The 27,991-nt window shown below is 37.2% G+C and overlaps 1 pseudogene; it reads right to left on the reverse strand.

Moving 5' to 3' along the window:
* Positions 1 to 10,211: 10,211 nt before the first annotated feature.
* Positions 10,212 to 22,455, reverse strand: LOC104682675 (annotated as a pseudogene).
* Between the last annotated feature and the right edge of the window lie 5,536 nt (positions 22,456 to 27,991).

Consider the following 27,991-nt stretch of genomic DNA (forward strand, 5'->3'; position numbering starts at 1 on the left):
ACTTAGAATTTTAAATGTAAGTAGCATTCCTCAGCTCCCCAGTTAGGCTGCAAGCTTCTTAAGGGCATATATTTTATGGATATAGATCCCCCTCTGTAACACAAACCTTTGGAATTGCACTTATTGAATAAAATGACCCTGTCACATGTTTCTAAGTGCCAGATAGAATCAAACTGGCATGAGCTGGGAAACTGATAAGATGCTTGGGAGTTAAGGCTTCTTGACTTCTCAGACAAAAAGCCTTCTGGGGTCAAAAATCTCTGCCACAACCGAAATCTGCTCCCTTTCTGCCAATGGTTCATGCTGCCTTTGGAGGCAGGTAAGATGCTTTCTTCAAGGTAGACACATTTTGTATAATAACCAAAATGAAACTGAAAACATCTTCAGCTTCCCTTTCATAACTGTACAGGAACTTTTACAGCTGTAATGGGGAGATCTCAGGTTTTAAGGAACTGCCATTTTAATTATGTAAGTAGCTCCAGGCCCTGGAACCATCTGAACTATTAACTTGTTTTATATTAAAACATTACAGTAACAATTAACTCACACATATTTTATTAGAAAAGGTGACCAAATCACATTGGTCTTAAATAGTCTTAGACCATGAATTTTAAATAAAATTTTAGAAGTTCGAGCTTTGTTCCTCAGATTTCTTTAGTTTCTAAGGTGCTCAACTATTTCTAAATACTGCCCCTAATGTTAACACAGTTAAAAAATATCCAAATTCATGTATCTCCCATTAAAGATTTGTTTAGCTAGAAATATTAGATTCCTTTAATTTTGCCAATTGGTGATCCAACAATCTCAACTGTGTAGTTGGTAGAATTTTTTTATATGCCTTATGATCAGTAATAAGGATTCCAGAAGGATTTCTTATCAAGGAACAAATGAAAGGGTACAAAAAAAGGTGCATCGGTTTTTCATCCATTCCTTACAGAAACCTAACATGAATGTGTATCTTCAGGAAGCTGGGCATATCAGAACCAAGACAGAAACTGGACACAAACCCTAAGAATATGCTGATTATAATTTGGATAATACAGTTGTGAATGGGGTTTCCTGAAGACAGTAACAAGAAATGTGGATTTCCAGTCTCAAACTCCAACCAGTTGACTCGGAGGGCTACTAACCTGTTTCAGGAGGTACTGATCTTCCAACTGGTGAACATTTTTCATTAAAGAGTAAGCTCCCTACAGGAAGATACCAAGCCTTCCTTATCTTCTTCCTTCACTAAAGGCATAGTCCATTTAAACCTAGTTAACTAAATATTACCTACCTAGGATCTGGTCACTCAATGGCTATAGTAGCTTCCAAATGGCATCTATATACCTCTGTTCTCTGAGAACAGAGTTTAAGTACCTAGGCTCTTTCATGAATAAAGAACCTTGATCCAATCAGGATTTAACAGAAAATCATTAACCAGTTCAAATTTAGCTAAGCTCGCCCCTCAGAGTTCAATAATGGAGTTTCCATGTAACCTCTCAAACATGTATGTAGAGTAACACCCAAGGAAAAATGAAAGCTACAAAACAGATTGCTATAAACTACTTGGCAGTGTCCTAAGACCTTTGTATTACCTCAAACACTGACCTTTCCAGCTTAATGTTGTTCTGTCCAAACTATTCCTATCATAATTAATTTTAATGTCTGGATGGGCAAGGTGGCTCATACCTGTAAACTCAGCACTTTGGGAAGCCAAGGTGGGCAGAGAGCTTAAGCCCAGGAGTTTGAGACCAGCCTGGATAACATGGTGAAACTCTGTCTCTACAAAATATTAGCCAGGCATGGTGGTGCACACCTGTGGTCCCAGCTACTCAGGAGACTAAGGTGAGAGGATAACGTGAGCCCAGGAGGTGGAGGTTGCAGTGAGATGAGATCATGTCGCTGCACTCCAGCCTGGGCAATGGAGTGAGACTCTGTCTCAAAAAAACAATAATAATATATACGTAGGTGATCCCTATAATACTAGCCTCTCAGTTCCTTGACTTACTCTTTCAATGATCTAGATTAGGGATTGACTGACAAACTAGAAACTAGTACCTTCTCAGTACCAGTAATGAAAACCTCCCAAATCTCAATTTCAAGCATTTATATTAAAACATTACAGTAACAGTTAGCTCACACATATTTTATTAGAAAAGGTGACCAAATCACATTGGTCTTAACATCATCACTCATCCTTCCCTCTCTTTCCCACTAGTACCCCAACAATTTTTCAACACAACGGTCCCCAACAATTCACAAATGTAACCACCTTTTTCATTCTTCACCCACTCCATTCCTGATTCTCTCTTTACCCAGCCTTGAGATTCTATTCCACATCATTACAATCCCTCCTCACATCCTCTGCTCCACTGCCCTTCTCCATTTGTTATATTTATCTGTTAACCTTAAGCCAAATTTTTTAAACTGCCTATTCCTTACCTGAGTCTGCTCAGTATCAGGTGGCTGGAGAAAAAATACAACCATGGCAGCTCGTCTTATTTTAACCTCAAGTTGGCCATGCTGGATGCCCATCTATCCTACTGTCTCATCTCTCAACCCCCAACCCCCAACCTCATCCTCAGTTTATTTCACTGAGAAAATAGAAGCAACCAAAATACCTTCAACAGAATCCCACTGCCTTACCAACTACCCATTATGCTCTGCCTTTCCTACCCATTATACTCTGCCTTTCCTCCTTTCTATGAAGGTTGAATATGTGTCCAAGACCCCATCCTCCTTTCCCTACTCAAGGACCACTCTTCTATTTTTTCTCTCAAACATTTCTGTCATTAACAAAAAAGCTGTAATTTCCTGCATCTTAAAATCCAATCAATCTCAGATTAATTTTCCTTGTCAAATGATCAACAGCAAAAAAAAAAAAAAAAAAAAGCTATAATATCCTGCCTCTTAAAACTATCACGCATTACTTTTCTGAAAACCTCACAGAGAACTGCAATAGTTGTCTTCAGTTCTTCTTCCAATCTCTGGTGGAGCCACTCCTTTCAGGCTTTGGCTTGCCACCACTGTGCTGAACCTGCTCTGAGGGAAGTTATTTATTTCCACACTGGTCCATTGTGAGCCCTCGTTTACTTCACCTATCAGCAACACATAACAGTTAATCATTGCTCCTTGAAATCATTATTCATTTGGTTTAGATGATTATCCTTCTTTTTTGAGACAGGGGCTTGCTCTGTCACCCAGGCTGGAGTGCAATAGCACCATCATAGCTCACTGCAGCCTTGAACTCCTAGGCTCAAAAAATCCTCCTGCCTTAGTCTCCTAAGTAGCTGTGACTACAGGCACATGCTACCATGCCCAGCTCATATTTTCATTTTTTAAATTTTTGTAGAGATCTGGCCTATGTTTCCTAGGCTAGTCATGAACTCCTCAACTCAAATGATCCTGTTCCACTTGGCCTCCCAAAGTGCTAGATTTATAGGCCTGAGCCACCACACCCAATTTATTTTTAATAAATTAACTAGTGGAATACCCTTATTTGAATGTCACTACTCCCAACTGAACCTCACTGGCGGCTCCCTCATTTGCTGGTTCTTCACCTCCCCAAATCTAAACATAGGTATACATCAGTGCTCAGTCCTTGTACCTCTTCTCTGTCTGCACTCAATCCATGGTACTCTCCTGTCTCAGGATGATGCTGCCCCTGTGAAGCTCAGGCTGGGCCTTTCTCCTGAATTCGAGTCTAATGCCTATGTGATACCCCCACTTGGAAGTCTAAAAGACATTTAAAACAATGTCTAAAACCAAAATTCCTCTGCACACAACACCCCACCCCCAAATCTATTCTTAAAGTCTTTCCCAACTCAGCCAGTGGCCATTCCATTGTTCTGTCATTACTCAGTCAAAAATTTTGCAGACATCTGTGATTTCTCACTTACCACACTCCACATCCAACCCATTCACAAGTCCTGTCTGTTCCACCTTCAGCATGGCTATAATCCAACCACTTTCACCACCTCCACCAGCTTCAGTCAGGTATGGATCTCCACCATATCTGACCTGAATTATTCTAAGAGCCTTCTAGGTGGTCTCCTCCTTCCACCCCTGCCCCCTTATAGTCTACTCCCAACAAGGGTACTCTGAGAATGGACAGACTGCCTCCTTAAGTGGGTCCCTGACCCCCATGTAACCTAACTGGGAGACACCTTCCAGTAGGGACCAACTGACACCTCATATAGGCGGCTGCCCATCTGGGACGAAGCTTCCAGAGGAAGGATCAAGCAGCAATATTTGCTGTTCTACAATATTTGCTGTTCTGCAGCCTCCACTGGTAATACCCAGGCAAACAGGGTCTCAAATGGAACTCCAGCAAACTCCAATAGAACTGCAGCTGAGGGACCTGTTAGAAGGAAAACTAACAAACAGAAAGGAATACCATCAACATCAACAAAAAAGTAATCTACACCAAAACCTCATCTGTAGGTCACCAAAGACCAAAGGTAGATAAAACCACAAAGATGGGAGGAAACCAGAGCAGAAAAGCTGAAAATTCTAAAAAATCAGAGCGCCTCTTCTCCTCCAAAGGATTGCAGCTCCTCGCCAGCAATGGAACAAAGCTGCATGGAGAACGACTTTGACAAGTTAACAGAAGTAGGTTTCAGAAGGTCGGTAATAACAAACTTCTCTGAGCTAAAGGAGGATGTTTGAACCCATCACAAGGAAGCTAAAAACCTTGAAAAAAGATTAGATGAGTAGCTAAGTAAAATAAACAGTATAGAGAAGAACTTAAATGACCTCACGGAATTGAAAACCATGTCATGAGAACTTCATGATGCATGCACAAGCTTCAATAGCCAATTTGATCAATTGGAAGAAAGGGTATCAGTGATTGAAGATCAGATTAATGAAATAAAGCAAGAAAACAAGATTAGAGAAAAAAAAGAATAAAAAGAAATGAACAAAGCCTCCAAGAAATATGGGACTATCTGAAAAGACCCAATCTACGTTTGATTGGTGTACCTGAAAGTGATGGGGAGAATGGAAGCAAGTTGGAAAACACTCTTCAGGATATTATCCAGGAGAACTACCCCAACCTAGCAAGACAGGCCAACATTCAAATTCAGAAAATACAGAGAACACCAGAAAGATACTCCTCGAGAAGAGCAACCCTAAGACACATAATTGTTAGGTTCACCAAGGTTGAAATGAAGGAAAAAGTGTTAAGGGCAGCCAGAGAGAAAGGTCGAGTTACCTACAAAGGGAAACCCATCAGACTAACAGCAGATCTCTCAGCAGAAACCCTAAAAGTGAGAAGACAGTGGGGGCCAATATTCAACATTCTTAAAGTAAAGAAAATAATTTTCAATCCAGAATTTCATTTCCAGCCAAACTAAGCTTCATAAATAAAGGAGAAATAAAATCCTTTACAGACAAGCAAATGCTGAGACATTTGGTCACCACCAGGCCTGCCTTAACAAGAGCTCCTAAAGGAAGCAATAAACATGGAAAGAAACAACTGGTACCAGCCACTACAAAACAGGCCAAATTGTAAAGACCATCGATGCTAGGAAGAAACTGCATCAATTAACGTGCAAAATAAACAGTTAACATCATAATGACAGGATCAAATTCACATTTAACAACATTAACCTTAAATGTAAATGGACTAAATGCCCCAATTAAAAGACCCACACTGGCAAATTGGATAAAGAGTCAAGACCCGTCAGTGTGCTGTATTAAGGAGACCCATCTCACATGCAAAGACACACATAGGCTCAAAATAAAGGGATGGAGGAAGATCTACCAAGCAAATGAAAAGCAAAAAAAAAGCAGGGGCTGCAATCCTAATCTCTGATAAAACAGACTTTAAACCAACAAAGATCAAAAGAGACAAAGAAAGCCAATACAAAATGGTAAAGGGATCAATTCAACAAGAAAAGCTAACTATCCTAAATATATATGCACCCAATACAGGAGCACCCAGATTCATAAAGCAAGTCCTTAGAGACCTACAAAGAGAATTAGACTGCACACAATAATAATGGGAGACTTTAATACCCCACTGTCAATATTAGACAGATCAACAAGACAGAAGGTTAACAATGATATCCAGGAACTGAACTCAACTCTGCAACAAGCAGACCTAATAGACATCTACAGAACTCTCACCAATCCAAATCAACAGAATATGCATTCGTCTCAGCACCACATTGGACTTATTCTAAAACTCACCACATTATTGGAAGTAAAACACTCCTCAGCAAATGTAAAAGAATAGAAATCACAACAGTCTCTCAGACCACAGTGCAATCAAATTAGAACTCAGAATTAAGAAGCTCAATCAAAACCCAACAACTACATGGAAACTGAACAACCTGCTCCTGAATGACTATTGGGTACATAATGAAATGAAGGCAGAAATAAAGATTTTCTTTGAAACCAATGAGAACAAAGACACACTGTACCAGAATCTCTGGGACACAGCTAACACAGTGTTTACAGGGAAGTTTATAGCACTAAATGGCCACAAAAGAAAGCAGGAAAGATCTAAATTCGACACCCTAACATCACAATTAAAAGAACTAGAGAAGCGAGAGCAAACAAATTCAAAAGCTAACAGAAGGTAAGAAATAACTAAGATCACAGCAGAACTGAAGGAGATGAGACACAAAAAACCCTTCAAAAAAATCAATGAATCTAGGAGCTGGTTTTTTGAAAAGATCAACAAAATTGATAGACCACTAGCAAGACTAATAAAGAAGAAAAGAGAGAAGATCAAATAGACGCAATAAAAAATGATAAAATGGATTAAGAAAATGTGGCACATATACACCATGGAATACTATGCAGCCATAAAAAAGGATGAATTCATGTCCTCTGTAGGAACATGGATGACGCTGAAAACCATCATTCTCAGCAAACTATTGCAAGGACAGAAAACCAAACACCGCATGTTCTCACTCATAGGCAGGAATTGAATAATGAGAACACTTGGACACAGGAAGGGGAACATCACACACCAGGGCCTATTGTGTGGTGGGGGTAGCAGGGAAGGATAGCATTAGGAGAAATACCCACTGTAAATGATGAGATGATGGGTGCAGCACACCAACATGGCACATGTATACATATGTAACAAACCTGCACATTGTGCATATGTACCCTAGAACTTAAAGTATAATAAAAAAATTAAGGTATTACTTTTTTTAAAGACATAATGCTATTGTACACATAACAGACTACAGCACAGTGTAAACAGAACTTTTATATGCACTAAGATACCAAGACATTTATGTGACTTGCTTTATTATGATGTCCACTTTATTGTGGTGGCCTGAACCAAATCTATATCTCTCAGGTAAGTCTATTTATATGTATCAATTGAAAAGAGAAAAATAGTTATTGATTAAATTTGATGAGGATAATAGGGATAAGAAGCATCATAAGCAAGATCATTTAAAGACTACTGAAAGAGGCTGGGCACAGTGGCTCATACCTGTAATCGCAGCACTTTGGGAGGCTGAGGCAGGAGGATCACTTGAGGCCAGGAGTTCAAGACCAGCCTGGCCAACATGGCAAAACCCCATCTCTACTAAAAATACAAAAATTAGCCCGGTGTGATGGTGCACACCTATAATCCCAGCTACTTGGGAGGCTGAGGCAGGAGAATTGCTTGAACCTGGGAGGCAGAGGTTGCAGCAAGCTGAGATTGTGCCACTGCCCTCCAGTCTGGGCAACAAAGTGAGACTTTGTCTCAAAAAAAAAAAAATTAAAAAATTAAAGATAATAAATGACTACTGAAAGAGTAAGAGCTATAAACTCTTCTGAATATGAAATGAGCCAAACACAAAATGATGGCATGTTTGAGTCTATTAGGATCATTAAAAGGATGCACAATAGAAAAAAATCAAAGTGTGTTTTATACTCTCTTGCCAGGTATGATCCTTCAGCCAGAGCTAAGTTAAAGGTAAGACTTAACAAAGGCCTGCCCATTGCCTCCAACTTCTTATAGATAAACTGTGAGAAAGTTGGGAGTTACAGAACACTTACTTATTGTAGAAAAAAAGAGCTTTAACAACTCTTTTAACTTGATCCCCTAAGTAAAAAGGTAAAACTTTAAGGCTTTTCTATCATTATTACTATTATTTTATTATTATTATTATTATTATTTTTTTTTTTTTTTTTTTTTTTTTTTGAGATGGAGTCTCACTCTGTCACCCAGGCTGGAGTGCATTGGTGTAATCTCGGCTCACTGCAACCTCCGCCTCCTGGGTTCAAGCAATTCTCCTGCCTCAGCCTGCTGAGTAGCTGAGACTACAGGCACGTGCCACCAAGCCCGGTAAATTTTTGTATTTTTAGTAGAGATAGGGTTTCGCCCCATTAGCCAGGATGGTTTTGATCTCCTGACCTTGTGATCCACCCACCTTGGCCTCCCACAGTGCTGGGATTACAGACATACAACCGGCCCAGGCTTTTCTATTATTTAACTCTTGATACTCAGTGGACTACAGACTGAGGACAAGAGAAGAGAGACCTTATTTCAAAAACTAATACCACTCCAATTTTGTGGAAACAAAGCCGTTTTCCATATTAATTTATACCTGTAAAAGCACATACTATTACATGAAGTACAGGGGTAGTAATTTAAAGAACAAGAATAAGCTGATATGTGCTTCCCCATATAAGAAATTATGTTTACTGATAGATCATTAATCAACAAATTTTGTTATTTTATAAATCCAAAAGAAGCAATGTCCCAGGGCATAAGGCCCAGCTGCCTTAATTCCTTGAAGGAAAAAGGCATGTATTTATAGACCTAGTAATTTAACTGAGTCTGCAGTGTCCTTTCAAGCTAACATCCTATACTGGTATGAGGCAGAATAATGGCTCCTCAAAGATGTCCATAGCTTAGTTCCCAGAACCTGTGATTACAATACTTTACATGGCAAGGAGAAATTAAGGTTGCAGAAAGAAAGTTGCTGCCTTAAAAAATAGATTATTTTCTGATATATCTGGGTGGGCCTAAAGTAATTACAAAGGTTTTTCAAATGTGGAAGAGAGATTTAGCAGAGGTTGTGTCAGAGTGATGAAACAAGAGAAAGACTTGACCAGCCATTGCTGGCTTTGAAGATGCAAATAGAGGGCCACGCACCAAGGAATGCTGGCAGCTTCTAAAGTCAGAAAGGGCAAAACAACAGACTCTCTTCTACAGCCTCCAGAATGCCCTATGAACACCTTAATTTCAGCACAGTGAGATCCGTTTCAGACTTCTGATCTCAAGAACTGTAAGATAATAAATTTGTGTGGCTTTTAAGCCACTAAGTTGTGGTAATTTATTACAATAGCAATGGGAAACTAATAAAAGTGGTTTTAAAACATGATCATAAATTCTCTGACACTTGTCCCACTAAGTGTATGTCCCTCCTCTGAACAGGGTGGGCCTCTGTAACTGCCTGAATGAATAGAATTAAACAAGTCATGCTGCAAGACTTCTTTGGCTACACCAAAAACAGCCCTCTTGGGACACTTGCTTTTGGAACCCTGAGCTATGATGTAAGAAATACATCTACCCTGAGGCCACCACCCTAGAAAGACCACAGAGAGAGAGGAAAAAGAAAGAGAGAGAGAGAGCACGAGCGAGCGAGCATAAGAGAGAGAGTGTGCGTGATTGATCCCACGAGCCCAGGTATCTAAATCTTTTCAGCCTAGGTGCTAGTCATGAATGTACAAGTCTTTGAACTATACTCAATAATAATTTGATTGTATACTTAAAAATAATTAAGAGCATAATTGGACTATGTGTAACACAAAGGATAAATGCTTGAGGTGATGGATACTCCATTTACCCAGAGATTATTAAGCACTGCATGCCTGTATCAAAATATTTCATTTACCACAGAACTACATATAAATACTGTGTACCCACAAAAACACTTTTAAAAAGGAAATGAAAAAAAGGAACTTTGAGATGATTAGCCCTTGCCATGTCTAATAACAACTATGTGAAAGACCACAGGCAAAAAATGCCCGGCTGAGCCCTTCCTAAATGGCCGACCCAATATCAAGAACAAAATAAGTAGTTACCTTAAGCTGCTAAGTTTTGGGAGTAATTTGTTAAATAGCAATAAATAACATGCTCAACAATATATGCTAAGGAATTATCTTTTTCATTACTTAAAATTAAACTCAGAAGTACTTTTTTCAGTCATTTATGGAACAACAACGTCTGTCATTCCACATGTTTTGAACGTGCCAACATTGCCCAAATATCACCTCACATTAGCACCTACCTTGATACCAAAAGTGAATACTGTCATTATGATTTTAAATAGGAGAGCCAGGCATAACTTCATTGAGCTGAATATACTCCAGCGCCTGCTGGACTATCAGGAATGTCATCAACAATTTTACTGGCATTCATGTCATTTCGGTAGTCACAAAGAGAAGAGGATTCCAGGGGACAACAATCTGTAAAAAACTCTTTGATCAGTTCACTGGTGTTTACTCTAGTGTATGGATTAGGAAAGGCAATGACAGCAATAATGGCTGCAACAATAATGATTTCCAGAAGGTGATACTTTCCAAATTTGGTGGACTTGCGTCGATGACACCAGGCAATATTTGCCCTAATGAAAAAGGCTCCCCAAAGCCCTCCAAATACCCCTAGGAGAATAAAAGGAAACAGCTCAAAAAGGTACCATGGTGTGTGATACTCCACATAAAAAAGGACCAGATGGCTGTATCAAATGGATTGATGGACCTCAAAACAAATGCAGCCACTAAAGCAGCAGAAAAATGATCTCCATAAAGTTTTGAGAGGAAAATAATAGCTAACCAAAAAAAAAAAAAAAGAAAAATTAATGGTATCACATTATAAGATGTTTCTGATATATTATAAATTGAATAGTAAATATCCTAGCTTTAAATTTTGCTGTAGTTAGAATTTATACACAATGGATTTTACTGTAATAAGAAAAACTGATGTTATTATTACTTTTGGAGATGGTGATCATCATTACAAATTCATAGTACCAATTATAAATGTCTAATAAATGTTTAGAATATCTAGCACTGTTTTATTTTCAAAATGAGTTTCACATTCATTTTAATCCCTAAACTTTAATCCCTAAACTATTGTTACCAAGACATCTCAGCTATACTTCAGCCTCTGCCTACAAATCACTTTTTGGAAACAGTGGTGGAAACAAATTGCATCAGCACTCAGGTTTCATTCTGCTGCAACTTTCCAGAAGATCATTAAATTACTCAATTCAATTAAGCCAGGTGAGAAACAGCATACTACTCATCTTACCGCAAATATACACCTTTTAGATCTAAAATTCAGCTAAAATAAAATTTTAAAAATATATCCGTATGTCATCATGTAAAAAATACACATGTAACATCCTAAGTTCTAGAATATTCTTTGTAGCTCATAGTAAATTAATCATTTAAATGCTGTAATGCCACAAATAAAAATCTCTGATTTTCTTCAATGTATCTCTACTTAGAAGGTTGATTTTACTAAGTTATTTGATAATCATACTTTCATAATTTAAACTTCCCAATCTTGGTAATATATTAATTTTAATAATTTGACTTCTTAGTAACTTTACACAGATCCTACTGCAATAACTATCACTTCTTTTCTACTACAGCTCAAATATATTTGCACCACAATCCAGTGGATTTGTTATATGACTGCGTAGTTAATACAAAAGCTTCTTGAAACAATATGGCACTTAATTCTTTCTTGCGGCAATGTGTTGAGGATGGATCCATTTAATGTGGATGCAATAATCTAATATGTGATTAATTCTATAATTAACTAAATTGGAAATACGTTGTTGTATCAATTATTAATTCATCTTGAGACAACGCAAGACTTACCTCCGCTTGACTTATGATTAATTCTGCCCATGTTTTCCACCATAGACATTTATCCCTCTCTTCAAGTGTTGTTTCATTAGATCCCCAACAGCACTTTTTGTGGTTGTACCACAATGCACTAAGGCAAATGCACTCCTTTAGGTCAGTCATCCAATCAGCAGCAATGTCTATTAATCCGGCCAAGGCCCCTGTAAAAATATGTTGGAGATGGTCAAAAAATAAGTCAATTTTTTGGGAGTCAAAAACAATCTAGTTAAAAAGTGAGTGGAAAGCAGGAGACTCCTAAAAAAAGGGTCATTTAAGAAGTACATATAAATTTAAGATTTTCAAATTTTAGTTATAAACATATATTTTAAAACTGTAAAAAGTTATTTTTTACAATAAAATTGCTATTTTTGTTTGGAATTTTTAAAAGTTACATCATTCAAATTAATTGTGACCCAAAAAACAGTGTTTAAAAGATACTGAAATATCTTCAAAAGACAGCTACTTGGCAGAAGGTTCACAAATCTAATTTTCAATCCATAACTTAATTAACAGACTTATAAATGTTATCACTTGCATTTAAATTTAATGTTCATTAGAAACAATTATTGAAATTCATAGTATTCCTATTTATAGTTTTTTCTCAAATTACAGAAAACCATATATCAAGATTATTTTACTGTGAGAATATTAAAAATACACAAATTTATGGTCAAATCTGGGTCCTTCTCATATAAAAAGATCAGTAGGTTACATATACAGAGGCCATAAAATTATTATGCATGCCAATTAGGATTATCAGTACTTACCTCTATTCTCTATAAAAAATTTAATTTTGTGGTCTTCTGAACATAATCTTCCATCATGGAAGCTGAAACTTGATTACAACTGGGCTTAATATTTGTTTTCAGGTCCTCAACAGCTATTTCTTAAAATCTCACACATTGGGACTTTGTGGCCATGCTGTACAGCAGGGTGATAAAGGGTTCAGGGTCTTGAACTAGATGGCTTTAATTCAGACCCTGGCTTGGCCACTTACTAAGTTGATGACCTTAGTAAGACTAAGTTACTTTTCTTCTGCTTCAGTCCCCTCATCTGTAAAATGGCAATAATGACAGCACTGGTATCATAGGATGCCATGAAGTTTAAATACATGTAAACTTTTCAGAACAGTGCACAACACATAGGAGGCACTCAATAAATATTGGCTATTTATTATGGTGTTAACATCAAAAGATACTTTATTGGTCACCTGATCCAAACCACTTATTTTACAGATATAGAAACTGAGCCCAGAAAGATCAACCAAGCTGGATAAACACTTAAAGTGACAGAGCCAAGACTAGACTTGGAAGCCTCCTGCCTCCTAGTCTTATATTTAAGAAGATTTTTTGAAGAAGATAAACAAATGCTTTTTAAAATACAACAGTATGTGGAAAAAAAATTGAGGAAAGGAAGGAAGAATGATTTATACTTCTGTTAACTAAAAAATGATTGCTTGAAAAATGTTCTTTACCTGGCGCCAATCCTATTAGCATTACTACTAGCCATTTGTAACCTGACCACGCATCATACAAACGTTTTGTCATTTCCCATGATGATTCTTTCTTTTTGCTGCTGATTTGAAATTAGAAACGTTTCTGTTTCATTTTTCAAACTGTGAATAGAAGCCACAATTCTAGAATCTAACAATTTTTCTCATTTACAATACATAGAACAGTAATTTCTGAACTAAATCATGGAAAAGGTAAGTTTGGGGCAAAATCACTACATCATAGACAGTTACTATACCTGTAAACCAGATGACAAGTCTTTACTCAAGATCTGCATTTTATTTTTTATTAAAAGGGTCCACAGACTACATAAAATCTGACCAAGATTGTTTTAAATTGAATCAAATTTGAACTTCAGTTGGTGCACATACCCGTATTTTATATACGTCTTCTGTAAGACAATATGGTTTGAATTGTCTGTCATTCTCTTATCCTAGCAGTTAAGTGGATTATAATTGTTCTTTAAAAGATAGGATCTGTGTATAATAATACCATACCCATAAATATAATGTGTTACAGAATAATCATGCGGACAAAGGGACCCCTTCAAAACTTATAGGCCTTTTAACATGCAGGTTTGGAGAGCGCCGATCCCATTGGTAGAGTCTAGAGGTTCTTTTATACTGTGTGAGGCAAAAGTGTCCTCTACTGGATATAGTGTAGGAAGTGAGAAGATTAACAAAAGAGTAATAGATTTGATCCAGATCGCACTATACTAAAACACAAGAAGGTAAGTTTCACCTCTCTTACAAAGAATGTACTTCTAAACCTATCCCTAACTAGTTCATACCTCTTCTCTTCTACTAGGATTGTTGCTTTAAAAAGCCATATTCTCAGCCCAGGACTTCAGTGCTCAACTGTTCTGAAGGAGGGCTGGAGCTGGAATTCAATGACCCAGTCTATCTCAAGCATCAGGTCTATTTGAAGTCACAATGCTCCATTAAAATGACACAGTCAGTTCCAAGTTGAATGAGGCAATTTTACTCCTTCTACCCTATAAGCAACCAAACACAGATATTAACCATTTTTTAGAATTAGAAATAGGTTATTTCTTTCAAAAATAATCACTAAACTCCATGTTGCTTTTACTCAATAAAAATAAATGTAATGTGTAAGAAAACATGATAATATTAAGTCGTTTTCAGACTGAATCACTGCTGTTTTCTTTATATAATTGCTTGCACAGCACCACAATCAGGTCACTTATGTAGCTGCTTGATAGTGTACCAAGTAAAAAAGATATACATACAGAGAATTCAGTCATCACTGTTCCTAACAAAAATCTGGAAATCATTTAAATGTTCTTCAATACAGCATCATATAAATAAATTGCAGTATACCTATGTAATGAAAAATTCTGCAGCAATTAAAAAAGATTCAGATAGATGTGGTGTTATGCAGGAAAAAGGCAAGATGCCTAAAAGCATGCTAAAAGTCAGGAATTACATACATGCACCTATAGTTTTAAAAATCAGAAGATAAACCATAAAATTAAAAATGTAAATTATTACTTTAAGGGGAAGAAGACAACAGGTTGGATGGGACAGAGATAGAAACTAGACTTCTTTGAACGTACCTGTTTTGTATATTTAACTTTGGAACCATGGAAATGTTTCATATATTTATAAAAAAAAAAAAAAACTAAATCTAAAAAGTAAACCTTAAAAATTGAAGTAAATTAAATGAATCAAAGGTGCATCTAATTGGTAACATAATGACACAGAAGAAACTATCCCAAGGGACTTTACGACAAAGTAATTTGCATGTAAAACTGTGGTGGAATAAATAAAGGATAGGCCAGACAGAGTGGCTCACGCCTGTAATTTCTGCACTTTGGAAGGCAAAGGCAGGAGGAATGTTTGAGGCCAGGAGTTTCAGACCAGCCTGGGTAACATAGCAAGACCCAGTCTCTTCAAAAATATATATACATATATATATTAGCCAGGCATGGTGGTGTGCACCTGCAGTCCCAGCTAACAGGGAAGCTGGAGGCAGATTACCTAAAATTTTTCAGCGGGCATAATGTTGGTGATGGTGTTGGTACTGTTATTCTGACAATGTTGTATGTGTGTATTGTGAGGTAAATGAAATGACTATGTGATGTTCAGATTTTTGGCAAGACTTAAAGGAAATGCAGATTTAAGAACTAGAGGTTTAGCCCTATAGTTATGAATTTAAATTAGAAGAGTCATATAAACTTAGAAGGTTAGAAACAATCGCCAACTCAGAAATAACAAGTACCACCTAGTGCCCAGATTGTACCTGTATTATATTTTCCTTCAATGGAATCAGAGCTCCTTGGAGAAATGGCTGATTCCAGGTTTACTGCAGGAAATGTCTACGATGAATTAGGATTAGGATTAGGATTATCTAAGGGCATGACAACGGACAAAGATGGCAAACTAAACAAGCTCCCACTAATCTGAAATGGAATAACATGAACATCAATAACGATAATAACTGTGATGATTAAAACACAAATATACTTAAATCCATGAGTCCATGAAGACACAGAAACAACAACCAAACAAGCAAAAAATCTCATTGGTCAACTTGGAGGATGCTAAGGAACCTAGTATTTCAAGACTTCTCCCTTTTCTGTACCATCTGTACTTCAGGGAATCCAAATGGTTGATGTGGGGTAAACTCTCTATAGAAATATGCAAGCTAATAAATAAAAAAGGAACAATTAAACTGCTACCATTTTGTAAAATACTGAAATAGTAACATTAGAAAGTACAGAATGTCAGCTTGCTTCAAAATAATCTGGGGTAGGAAGGCTACAAGTATAGCAAAGAAGTCACGGAAAAGAAGAATTAGGTTGGGTATATGTACTGACGTAGAAAGACTTTAAAATTTAATGTAAGTCAGGCACAGTAGCTCCCGCCTGTAATCCCAGCACTTTACAAGGCCGAGACAGGCGGATCACTTGAGGCCAGGAGTTTGAGACTACCCTGGCCAATATGGCGAAAACCCATCTCTACTGAAACTACAAAAATTAGCCAGGTGTGGTGGTGCACACCTGTAATCCCAGCTACTTGGGAGGCTGAAGCGTGAGAATTGCTTGAGCCTGGAAGGCAGAGGTTGCAGTAAGTCGACATCACACCACTGCACTTCATCACACCACTGCACCTCAGCCTGGGTGACAGAGCAAGACTCTAACCAAAAAAAAAAAAAAATGTTTTAAGAACAATAGTAAGAATATAAATGTGTGGAATTTTCCAGCTTTAAAAATTTTTGTTTATATAAGCATGGATCAAAATGTCGAAAAATATTTGATTGGTCTAGATAATTAATAAAATTAGCTAGGACACATATTGGCTACTTCATATATTGCTATATTATTTGCAATGCTTTTAAAGACTATAGACCAACCATTAACATACTCAGAGAAAAAAGTGTTTTTGTTTGTTTTGAAGGATGACAGGGTCTTGCTCTATCCAGGTTGGAGGGCAGTGAGGCAATCATAACTCACTGTAACCTTGAACTCCCAGGCTCAAGGGATCCTCCTGCCTCAGCTTCCCGAGTAGCTAGGACTACAGGCACAAGACTCTATACCCAGCTAGTTTTTCTTTTGTTGTGTAGAGATAGAGTCTCCATATTTGCCCAGGCTGTCTCAAACTCCTGGGATCCAGCGATCCTCTGCCTCAGTCTTCCAAAGCACTGGGATTACAGGCATGAGCCACTATGATCAGCCTGTTTTGGTTTCCTTTGGTCGCAGTTTTCTCTAAAATTTTATGAACATAGTGTCATGGATATTCTCCAGGTACTTTAAAATACACTTAAATCCCAACTCTATTTACCTAATGATCATACAAGACACAGGATTTATAGTGTGTCTGATCTAGGCACTTTGGATTAAAATAGTGATTTTCAAGGTACGGTCCACAGACACCTTGGAGGATCCCTGAGACCTTTTCACACTATAAATCCTGTGTCTTGTATGATTATTAGGTAAATACAATCATACTTAGAAGTATACATTCAGAGACATTATGAGTATTCAGGCTGGGATTTAAGTGTATTTTAAAGTGTGGTAGCTGGAGAGTATCCATGACACTATGTTCATAAAATTTTAGAGAAAACTGAGACCAAACGAAACCAAAACAGGCTGGTCATGGTGGCTCATGCCTGTAATCCTAATACTTTAGAAGGTTGAGGCAGAGGATCGCTGGAAAATACTGTTTACAAAATAATACAAGACATTATGTGCCTTTTTCTCTGTGTTAATATTTTTACTGAAAATGCAAAACCAATGGCAAAACTGCTGGCTCCTTAGCAAAAATCAGGCAGTGGCACTCAAATGTACTGGCAGTGATTACATTTTTGACTGCCATGCTTCCCAGTAAAAATAAACAAACAAATAAATAAATAAATAAAATGCCAGTTTCAAATAAGAGCATCTTTGATGAAGGAGTAAAAACTGCTACTCTTCAATCACTGAGTCTTTTTAATATTTTGTGCGATGAAATAAGAACTATGCATAAGTAATTATGCATAACTACACATGTCTGCTGCATGTGGAAGTATGAGGTTATGTCCTAAAGAAAAGCACTTGTGTAATTTATTTGAGTTGCAAAATAAACTAGATGCTTACATGGAATACCATTTTTACTTGAAAGAGTGACATCAAATTATGCTTTTTCAAACTTGGGAATTTGACAGGTATTTTCTCAAAAATGAAACAAAGTAATCCTGTCATTTTTAAGTAAAAAAAAAAAAATGTATTTGTTTCCAATGATAGAATTTGAGCTCTACAGTAAAAATTAGAATTTTAGAAAACTTGTATCTATCACTATGAGGATAGGTTCCCAATACTTAGAGACTTTTCTGAAGAGATCAAAGGTAAAATTAACAAATGTGATTTTTAAAATATTGTATTATACAATAAAAGTGTCAACATGTAAAATATCCACATAAATCAGTGAATCAATATTTTCCAAATGATCACTGCCAAAATCATATATTCCAAGTTCAAGGTTCAAAATCAATGGATTTTAATGTAACAGAAGACAAAGTTCATTGACGCAGTTTCAAAGCACACCTTACAATTAATCTTTAAGAAACTAACAACTGTCACTTTGGTGTAGTATCAAAGAAGAATATTTGCAATAATCTTAAAAGACTATTGAAATACTCAATAGCTTTTCCAACTATATTATCTGTGTATAAGGTTATATTTTCTTCATAAACTTCCATAAAAACAACATATAACATATTGAATGCAAAAGTAGATATGAGAATCCAGCAGTGTTTTATTAAGCCAGACAATAATGAGATTTATAACAAATATAGTGCAATGTCATTCTCTCACTGAATTTTTTTTGAAAATATATTTTTGTAAAACTGTTATTTATGTTAACATGTAATGGATTTTGTTACTGTTATTTTAAAATGAATTAGTTTTTTTAAAAAGTCCTCAGTTTTAGTGTCTAATATGGCAAATATCCATTGATAAAAACCACGTAAACCAAGGCTTCTTGGGGGTCTTCAATATTTTTAAAGAGTTTCAAGGGGATCTGACACCAAAAAGTTTAAAAATCACTGGATTAAAGCACTGATCTCATGTACTGTATTTTTAGATATGCCCTAAAGGTATATATCATCTGATGAACCTCAGAAGCTGTACCTTTCATACACAATATAGTGTAATTTCAAGTTCAGGTTTCACACACATGTATACATTAATATGGAAGCTTATAATTAATTTCTGTAAATAGTCATTTTCATTGACAAGTAAATTTCCAATACCAAAATTATATAGGGCCTTTTGAGATTTGGGATTTTATTTTTCTGAAATATTTTCTACATTGAGAGGCTGAGGTCAGCGAATCACTTGAGGCCAGGAGTTTGAGACTAGCCTGGCCAACATGGCGAAATCCCATCTCTACTAAAAATACAAAAATTAACTTGGCACGATGGCACACACCTTTAATTCCAGCTACTTGGGAGACTGAGTACAAGAATCGCTTGAACCTGGGAGGCAGAGGTTGCAGTGAGCCAAGATTGTACCACTGCACTCCAGTCTGGGCAACAGAATGAGACTTTGTCTCAAAAAATACACATTTTCTGTTTTATAAAAAATGTATTTTGTATAAAAACTAGGCATACTGGCACACGTCTGTAGTCCCAGCTACTCAGGAGGCTGAGGCAGGAGAATCACTTGAACCCAGCAGGCGGAGGTTGCAGTGAGCCAAGATCACGCCACTGCACTCCAGCCTGGGCAAAAGAGTGAGACTCCATCTCAGATAAATAAATAAATATATAAATAAATAAAGTACTTTGGATTACATTAGCAGTATGTCATGACCACAAACAAAAAGGATCCAGAGAAATATCTCAGAATCAAATACTGGAAAAGGGGATAAAAGAAAACAGTAAAACCCCACAAAACGATCTGCCCCCAGTAGATTTCTTCTTTTTCAATAGGTAAGAGTTATGCAATGAGTTTCCTTTTTTTGCCTTAGCTTCTGGGCTGCTCAAAACCAGAAATCATGCTGACCTCCATATCTTGACCTTGGCTTGTTCTTTACCCCAACTCCTGTGCTGTGTTTTTCCCTTTCCTTCTTATTTTGTCTTCCTACTGTATTTCCTTGTTTTTTTAGTTACCTGAAATCCTTTCTGGAAATATATGGGGCATAAGTAAACTTTAAAAAGTTAACACAGAAAAAGAAAAAATATTTATCACGTATGAAATGTAGAGATTTACTTATACTAAATGTAAACATATTTTGGCAGCCTGAGATCATTGGCAGAAATACGTTACCAAATGATCTAATTATGCACTATATTTTCTTAAATTACTAAAAACACTTCCTCATATATGCCTTTCTCTGTCTTTACATTTGTCTTGCACCCAACCAATAGTATGGAAATCACCATATGTACCAACACCTGGAATTGGTTCATCCAAAAGATCCAGTAAATGTGTAGAACTGTTAATGCTGCCTCCATTTGTCATTGTATAATGAGTTCCTACAGAGGAAAAAAGGAAAGATAAATATGTTTTAGAAGAGACAAGGCCGGCCGCGGTGGCTCAAGCCTGTAATCCCAACACTTCGGGAGGCCGAGACGGGCGGATCACGAGGTCAGGAGATCGAGACCATCCTGGCTAACACAGTGAAACCCCATCTCTACTAAAAATACAGAAAACTAGCCGGGCGCAGTGGCAGGCGCCTGTAGTCCCAGCTACTCCGGAGGCTGAGGCAGGAGAATGGCATGAACCCTGGAGGCAGAGCTTGCAGTGAGCTGAGATCTGGCCACTGCACTCCAGTCTGGGCGACAGAGCGAGATTCCGTCTCAAAAAAAAAAAAGAAGAGACAATAGTGAGCTATGTGACCTTCTGAGAAGTTCATTAAGTCATACAGAAATGATATCACTTGAAATCATTTCAATTAGGGAAAAATGCTAAGAAAAATTATCCTAAACTTGGAAATAAGGTCAAAAGATTACGGCATGTCCTTTTAAAGTCAAACCCAAATGTCAACACAATTAGCCTGCATAATAGTCACCTGATGCTCTGGAAAATTTTAAATGACTATTTACTACTGATTAGGGAATAGACTCTGTATAGAAAATGATTTGTAAAAGATATATTGAAAATAGTAATTTGTATCTGCTAAAATAAAAATGAATTCTGTCCAGTAGAAAAAATAACCCTTAGAGTTGTGGTTTTATTTGTTTTTGCCCTGCAAGAATTTGCTTTCTTTCACTGATGATACACACTTCAGTCTCATGCATCCTCCTCTGAATCAGCCCTGTCATCAGGTTGATTCCCTCAGTAGAGTCAAATTAACTTGGCACATGTTAACTATGTGTCTTATAAGAGTATCACAGACTTGAGAAATGTATCAGGAAGGACATTAAAAGATAGCTCAAGAAAAAGAAATACAAGTGGCCTTTAAATATGAAAATAAGCTGAATCTTATTTTCAGAAATGCAAATCAAATCCACAATATCATTTTCCTCTATCAGATTATAAAGATAAAGCGTGTGAATGCACTAAGTTAGCGAAGGTATAAAGAAAGAGGCCCTGTCACAAAATTAGTAGTTTAAATATGAACTGGAATAATCCCTTTGGGAAGGCAAAAACTAACAAAATTTAATATACACAGATGCTCTTCAATCTAGCAAGTTCACTTCTAGGTTTTTTTTTTTTGTTTTCTTGCAACTACACTTGCATAAATCCTTGAATAAATCCATAAATTATGCACAATGTGGGCAGAACATCTTACTATGTGCTATAGAAAGAAAACAAAAACATATTAATGCCAAAGTGCTTATAATCTAAAACAGGTTGGCAAAGAGCTAGAGTAAATATTTTAGGCTTTGGATGCCACACGGCTGCAACAACTCAATTCTGCCATAGCAGCACAAAACAAATCATAGATAATATGTACATGAATGAGTCTGAATGTGTTCCAATAAAACTTTATTTACAGAACAGGTGAAGGACAGGATTTGGCACATGGCTCATAGTCTGTCAATCCCTGATCTAAGGTGTGTACAGCAGACTTTATAACTGAAGACTTCTATTAAGAATTTTTTTATGTAAATAGCACTTTTCTATACAGTGTCAAAGACATAAAGATAATTTTTTTTAAAAAAAACTGTCCCCGACTTCCAGGTGCAATATATTATAATATTTTTATAATATAATAAATTATATTTCAAAACAAAGTTCAAATATTGAAGTTCCCAGGTTGCAATATTCTTTGACTACAATTTTAGTCATGTTATCTATATTTAATTTGTTAAAAAGAAAAAAGTCGGTAGCACCTGAAACTAGGTGGGATTAATCTAAGAAAATTTCCTTAAAAATGAATTTTAAATTGTAATTTGAAATTAATTAGGCTATGGTTTTACAAAGAGAATTATACCTGTACATGCCATGTTAGATACGCTTAACACCTATTTCTGAAAGAAGAAACATATGATATGAGTATAATCTGTAAAAGACAATTTATATTACTCTTAAAAAAGAGTTTTTGGGCCAGGTGCAATGGCTCATGCCTGTAATCCCAGGATTTTTGAAGGCCAAGATGGGTGGATTGCTTGAGCTCAGGAATTTGAAACCAGCTTGGGTAACATGGCAAAACTCCACCTCTACTAAAAATACAAAAAAATAAAAAATAAAACTGGGCATGGTGGTATGTGCCTGTAGTCCCAGTCACTCATTAGGATAGGTTGGGAGAATTGCTTGAGCCCAGGTCAGTCGAGGTTGCAGTAAGCCGTGATCGTGCCACCGCATTTCAACCCAGGCCAGAGAGCAAGATGCTGTCGAAAGCATAGGGAGGGGAGGGGAGGGGAGGGGAAGGGAGGGGAAGGGAAGGGAGGGGAAGGGAAGAGAGAAAAAAAAAGTAAAGAGAAGGAAGGGAAAGGGAGGGGAAGGGAGGGGAAGGGAGGGGAGGGAAGGGAGGGAAGGGAGGGAAGGGAAGGGAGGGGAGGGGAAGGGAGGGGAGGGGAAGGGAGGGGAGGGGAAGGCAGGGGAAGGGAAGAGAGGGGAAGGGAGGGGAAGGGAAGGGAGGGGAGGGGAGGGGAAGGGAGGGGAGGGGAAGGGAGGGGAAGGGAAGAGAGAAAAAAAAGTAAAGAGAAGGGAAAGGGAGGGGAAGGGAGGGGAAGGGAGGGGAGGGAAGGGAAGGAAGGGAGGGGAAGGGAGGGGAAGGGAGGGGAGGGGAAGGGAGGGGAAGGGAGGGGAAGGGAAAAGGAGAACAGTTTAGAGTGTAAAAAACAGGCTTGGTAAGAAATATGATGATCCCGAGTGAATATTATTAGACTTGACAGTGGAAGTAAAGAGATACAAGCATTTTGGGAGGCAACTTGGAAATACCTATCAAAATGTAAGGGTTCTACTTCTAGGAATTAATGTCACAAGTGCACAAAAGCTTAAATATTTTATTGAACCATTATTTGTAATACTGAAAAATTCAAACCAATGTAAATGTATCATCTATTGGTAATGAATTAAATTATGTACATTTATGCAGTTGAATATAATGCAGCAGTTAAAAAGAATAAGGTTGATCAATATATACTGATATAAAAACTTAGCCACAATATATTGTAGTTTTTTTAAAGGGCCAGGTGTAGATCAGCATTTTTATATGCAAATTACTGTGCAAAATTTATTTTGGTTTAAAAATTATGCTTCATGTTCTAACCCAATGCAGGGAAGCTGAGAACCTTGAAAAAGGTTAAACAAAATGCTAACTAGAATAACCAGTGTAGAGAACATAAATGACCTGATGGAGCTGAAAAACACAGCACAAGAACTTCATGAAGAAGTGTCAATTGACACAAAAAAGTGTCAATAGTGCTGTCAAAAGTGCTGAATCAATCAAGCAGAAGAAAGAATATCAGTGATTGAAGATCAACTTAATAAAATAAAGCGAGAAGACAAGTATAGAGAAAAAAGAATAAAAAGGAACAAACAAAGCCTCCAAGAAATATGGGTTTATGTGAAAAGACCAAACCTACGTTTGCTTGATGTGCCTGAAAGTGATGGGGAGAATGGAACTAAGTTGGAAAACACTCTTCAGTATATGATCCAGGAGAACTTCCCCAATCTAGCAAGACAGGCCAACATTCAAATTCAGGAAATACAGAGAACACCACAAAGATACTCCTTGAGAAGAGCAACCCTAAGACACATAATCTTCAGATTCACCAAGGTTGAAATGAAGAAAAAAATGTTAAGGGCAGCCAGAGAGAAAGGTCGGGTTACACACAAAGGGAAGCCCATCAGACTAACAGCAGATCTCTCAGCAGAAGCCCTACAAGCCAAAAGAGAGTGGGGACCAATATTCAACATCCTTAAAGAATTTTCAACCCAGGATTTCATATCCAGCCAAACCAAGCTTCATCAGTGAAGGAGAAATAAAATCCTTTACAAACAAGCAAATGCAGAGATTTTGTCACCACCAGGCCTGCCTTACAAGAGCTTCTGAAGGAAGCACTAAGCATGGAAAGGAACAACTGGTACCACCCACCACAAAAACATACCAAATTGTAAAGTCCATCGACTCTATGAAGAAACTGCATCAGCTAATGGACAAAACAACCAGCTAGCATCATAATGACAGGATTAAATTAACACATAACAATATTAATCTTAAATGTAAATGGGTTAAATGCCCCAATTAAAAGACACAGACTGGCAAACTGGATAAAGAGTCAAGACCCATCAGTGTGCTGTATTCAGGAGACCCATCTCATGTGCTAAGACACACATATGCTCAAAATAAAGGGATGGAGGAATATTTACCAAGCAAATGGAAAACACAAAAAACACAGGAGTTGCAATCATAATCTCTGATAAAACAGACTTTAAACCAATAAAGATCAAAAGAGACAAAGGAGGGCATTACATAATGGTAAAGGGATCAATGCAACAAGAAGGGCTAACTATCCTAAATATACATGCACCCAAGAGAGGAGCACCCAAACTCATAATGCAGGTTCTTAAAGACCTACAAAGAGACTTAGATGCCCACACAATAATAGTAGGAAACTTTAATACACCACTGTCATTATTAGACAGATCAATGAGACAGAAAATTAACAAGGATATTCAGGACTTGAACTCAGCTCTGGACCAAGCGGACCTAATAGACATCTACAGAACTCTCCAATCCAAATCAACAGAATATACATTCTTCTCAGCACCTCAATGCACTTATTGTAAACTTGACCATGTAATTGGAAGTAACACACTCCTCAGCAAATGCAAAAGAAGAGAAATTATAACAAACTGCTTCTCAGACCACAGTGCAATCAAACCAGAACTCAGGATTAAGAAACTCACTCAAAACCCAACAACTACATGGAAACTGAACAACCTGCTCCTGAATGACTACTGGGTAATTAACAAAATGATGGCAGAAATAAAGATGCTCTTTGAAACCAATGAGAACAAAGACACACTGTACCAGAATCTTTGGGACACATTTAAACCCGTGTGTAGAGGGAAATTTACAGCACTAAATGCCCAAAAGAGAAGCAGGAATGATCTGAAATTGACACCCTCACATCAAAATTAAAAGAACTAGAGAAGCAACAGCAAACAAATTCAAAAGCTAGCAGAAGACAAGAAATAACTAAGATCAGAGCAGAATTGAAGGAGATAGAGACACAAAAAAACCCTTCAAAAAAATTAACGAATCCAGAAGCTGGTTTTTTGAAAAGATCAACAAAATACATAGACCACTAGCCAGACTAATAAGAAAAGAGAGAAGAATCAAATAGATGCAATGAAAATGATATAGGGGTTATCACCACCAATCCCACAGAAATACAAACTAACATCAGAGAACACTGTAAACATCTCTATGCAAATAAACTAGAAAACGTACAAGAAATGGATAAATTCCTGGACACATACACCCTCCCAAGTCTAAACCAGGAAGAAGTCAAATCCCTGAATAGACCAATAACAAGTTCTGAAATTGAGGCAGTAATTAATAGCCTACCAACCAAAAAAGTCCAGGACCAGACAGATTCACAGCTGAATTCTACCAGAGGTACAAAGAGGAGTTGGTATCATTCCTTCAGAAACTATTTCAAATATAGAAAAAGAGGGAATCCTCCCTAGCTCATTTTATGAGGCCAGCATAATACCAAACCAAAACCTGGCAGACATACAATAAAAAAAAATTTCAGGCCAATATCCCTGATGAACATCGATGTGAATATCCTCAATAAAATACTGGCACACTGAGTTCAGCAGCACATCAAAAAGCTTATCCACCATGATCAAGTCAGCTTCATCCCTGGGATGCAAGGCTGGTTCAACATATGCAAGTCAATAAATGCAATCCATCACATAAACAGAACCAATGGCAAAAAAACACATGATTATCTCAATAGATGCAGAAAAGGCCTTTGACAAAATTCAACACCCCTTTATGCTAAAAACTCTCAATAAACTAGGTATTGATGGAAAGTATCTCAAAATAATAAGAGCTATCTATGACAAACTCACAGCCAATAGCATACTGAATGGGCAAAAACTGGAAGCATTCCCTTTGAAAACTGGCACAAGACAAGGATGCCTTCTCTCACCACTCCCTTTCAACATAGTGTTGGAAGTTCTGGCTAGGGCAATCAGGCAAGAGAAAGAAATAAAGGTTTTCAGATAGGAAGAGAGGAAGCCAAACTGTGTCTGTTTGCAGATAACATGATTGTATATTTAGAAAACCCCATCATCTCAGCCCAAAATCTCCTTAAGCTGATAAGCAACTACAGCAAAGTCTCAAGATTCAAAATCAATGTGCAAAAATCACAAGCATTCTTACACACACAGAGAGCCAAATCATGAGTGAACTCCCATTCACAATTGCTTCAAAGAGAATAAAATACTTAGGAGTCCAACTTACAAGGGATGTGAAGGACCTCTTCAAGGAGAACTACAATCCACTGCCCAAGGAAATAAGAGAGGGCACAAACAAATGGAAACATATTCCATGCTCATGGATAGGAAAAATCAATATCGTGAAAATGGCCACACTGCCCAAAGTAATTTATAGACTCAATGCCATCCCCATCAAGCTACCATGGACTTTCTTCACAAAATTGGAAAAAACTACTTTAATGTTCATATGGAACCAAAAAAGAACCTGCCAAAAAAGACAATCCTAAGCAAAAAGAAAAAAGCTGGAAGCATCACTCTACCTGACTTCAAACTATACTACAAGGCTACAATAACCAAAACAGCATGGTACTGGTACCAAAACAGATATATAGACCAATGGAATAGAACAGGGACCTCAGAAATAACACCACACATCTACAACCATCTGATCTTTGACAAACCTTAAAAAAAATAAACAAGGAATGGGGACAAGATTCCCTATGTAATGAATGGTTTTGGGAAAACTGGCTAGTCATATGCAGAAAACTGAAACTGGACCCCTTCCTTACACCTTATACAAAAATCAACTCAAGATGGATTAAAGACTTAAATGTAAGACCTAAAATCATAAAAATCCTAGAAGAAAACCTGGGCAATACCATTCAGGACATAGGCATGGGCAAAGACTTCATGACTAAAACATTAAAAGCAATGGCAACAAAAGCCAAAATTGACAAATGGGATCTAATTAAAGAGCTTCTGCACAGCAAAAGAAACTACCATCAGAGTGAATAGGCAACCTAGAGAAGCGGAGAAAACTTTTGCATTCTATCCATCTGACAAAGGGCTAATATCCAGAATCTACAAAGAACTTAAACAAATTTACAACAAAAAAATCAAACAGCCCCATCAAAAAGTGGGCAAAGGATATGAACAGACACTTCCTAAAAGAAGACATTTATGCAGTCAACAAACATATGAAAAATGCTCATCATCACTGGTCATCAGAGAAACGCAAATCAAAACTACAATGAGATACCATCTCACACCAGTTAGAATGGCGATCATTAAAAAGTCAGGAAACAACAGATGCTCAAGAGGATGTGGAGGAATAGGAATGCTTTTACACTGCTGGTGGGAGTGTAAATTAGTTCAACCATTGTGGAAGACAGTGTGGTGATTCCTCCAGGATCTAGAACTAGAAATACCATTTGATCCAGCCATCCCATTACTGGGTAACTACCCAAAGGATTATAAATCATGCTACTATAAA

This window comes from Rhinopithecus roxellana, chromosome 16, assembly GCF_007565055.1.
Source record: "Rhinopithecus roxellana isolate Shanxi Qingling chromosome 16, ASM756505v1, whole genome shotgun sequence".
NCBI lineage: Eukaryota > Metazoa > Chordata > Mammalia > Primates > Cercopithecidae > Rhinopithecus > Rhinopithecus roxellana.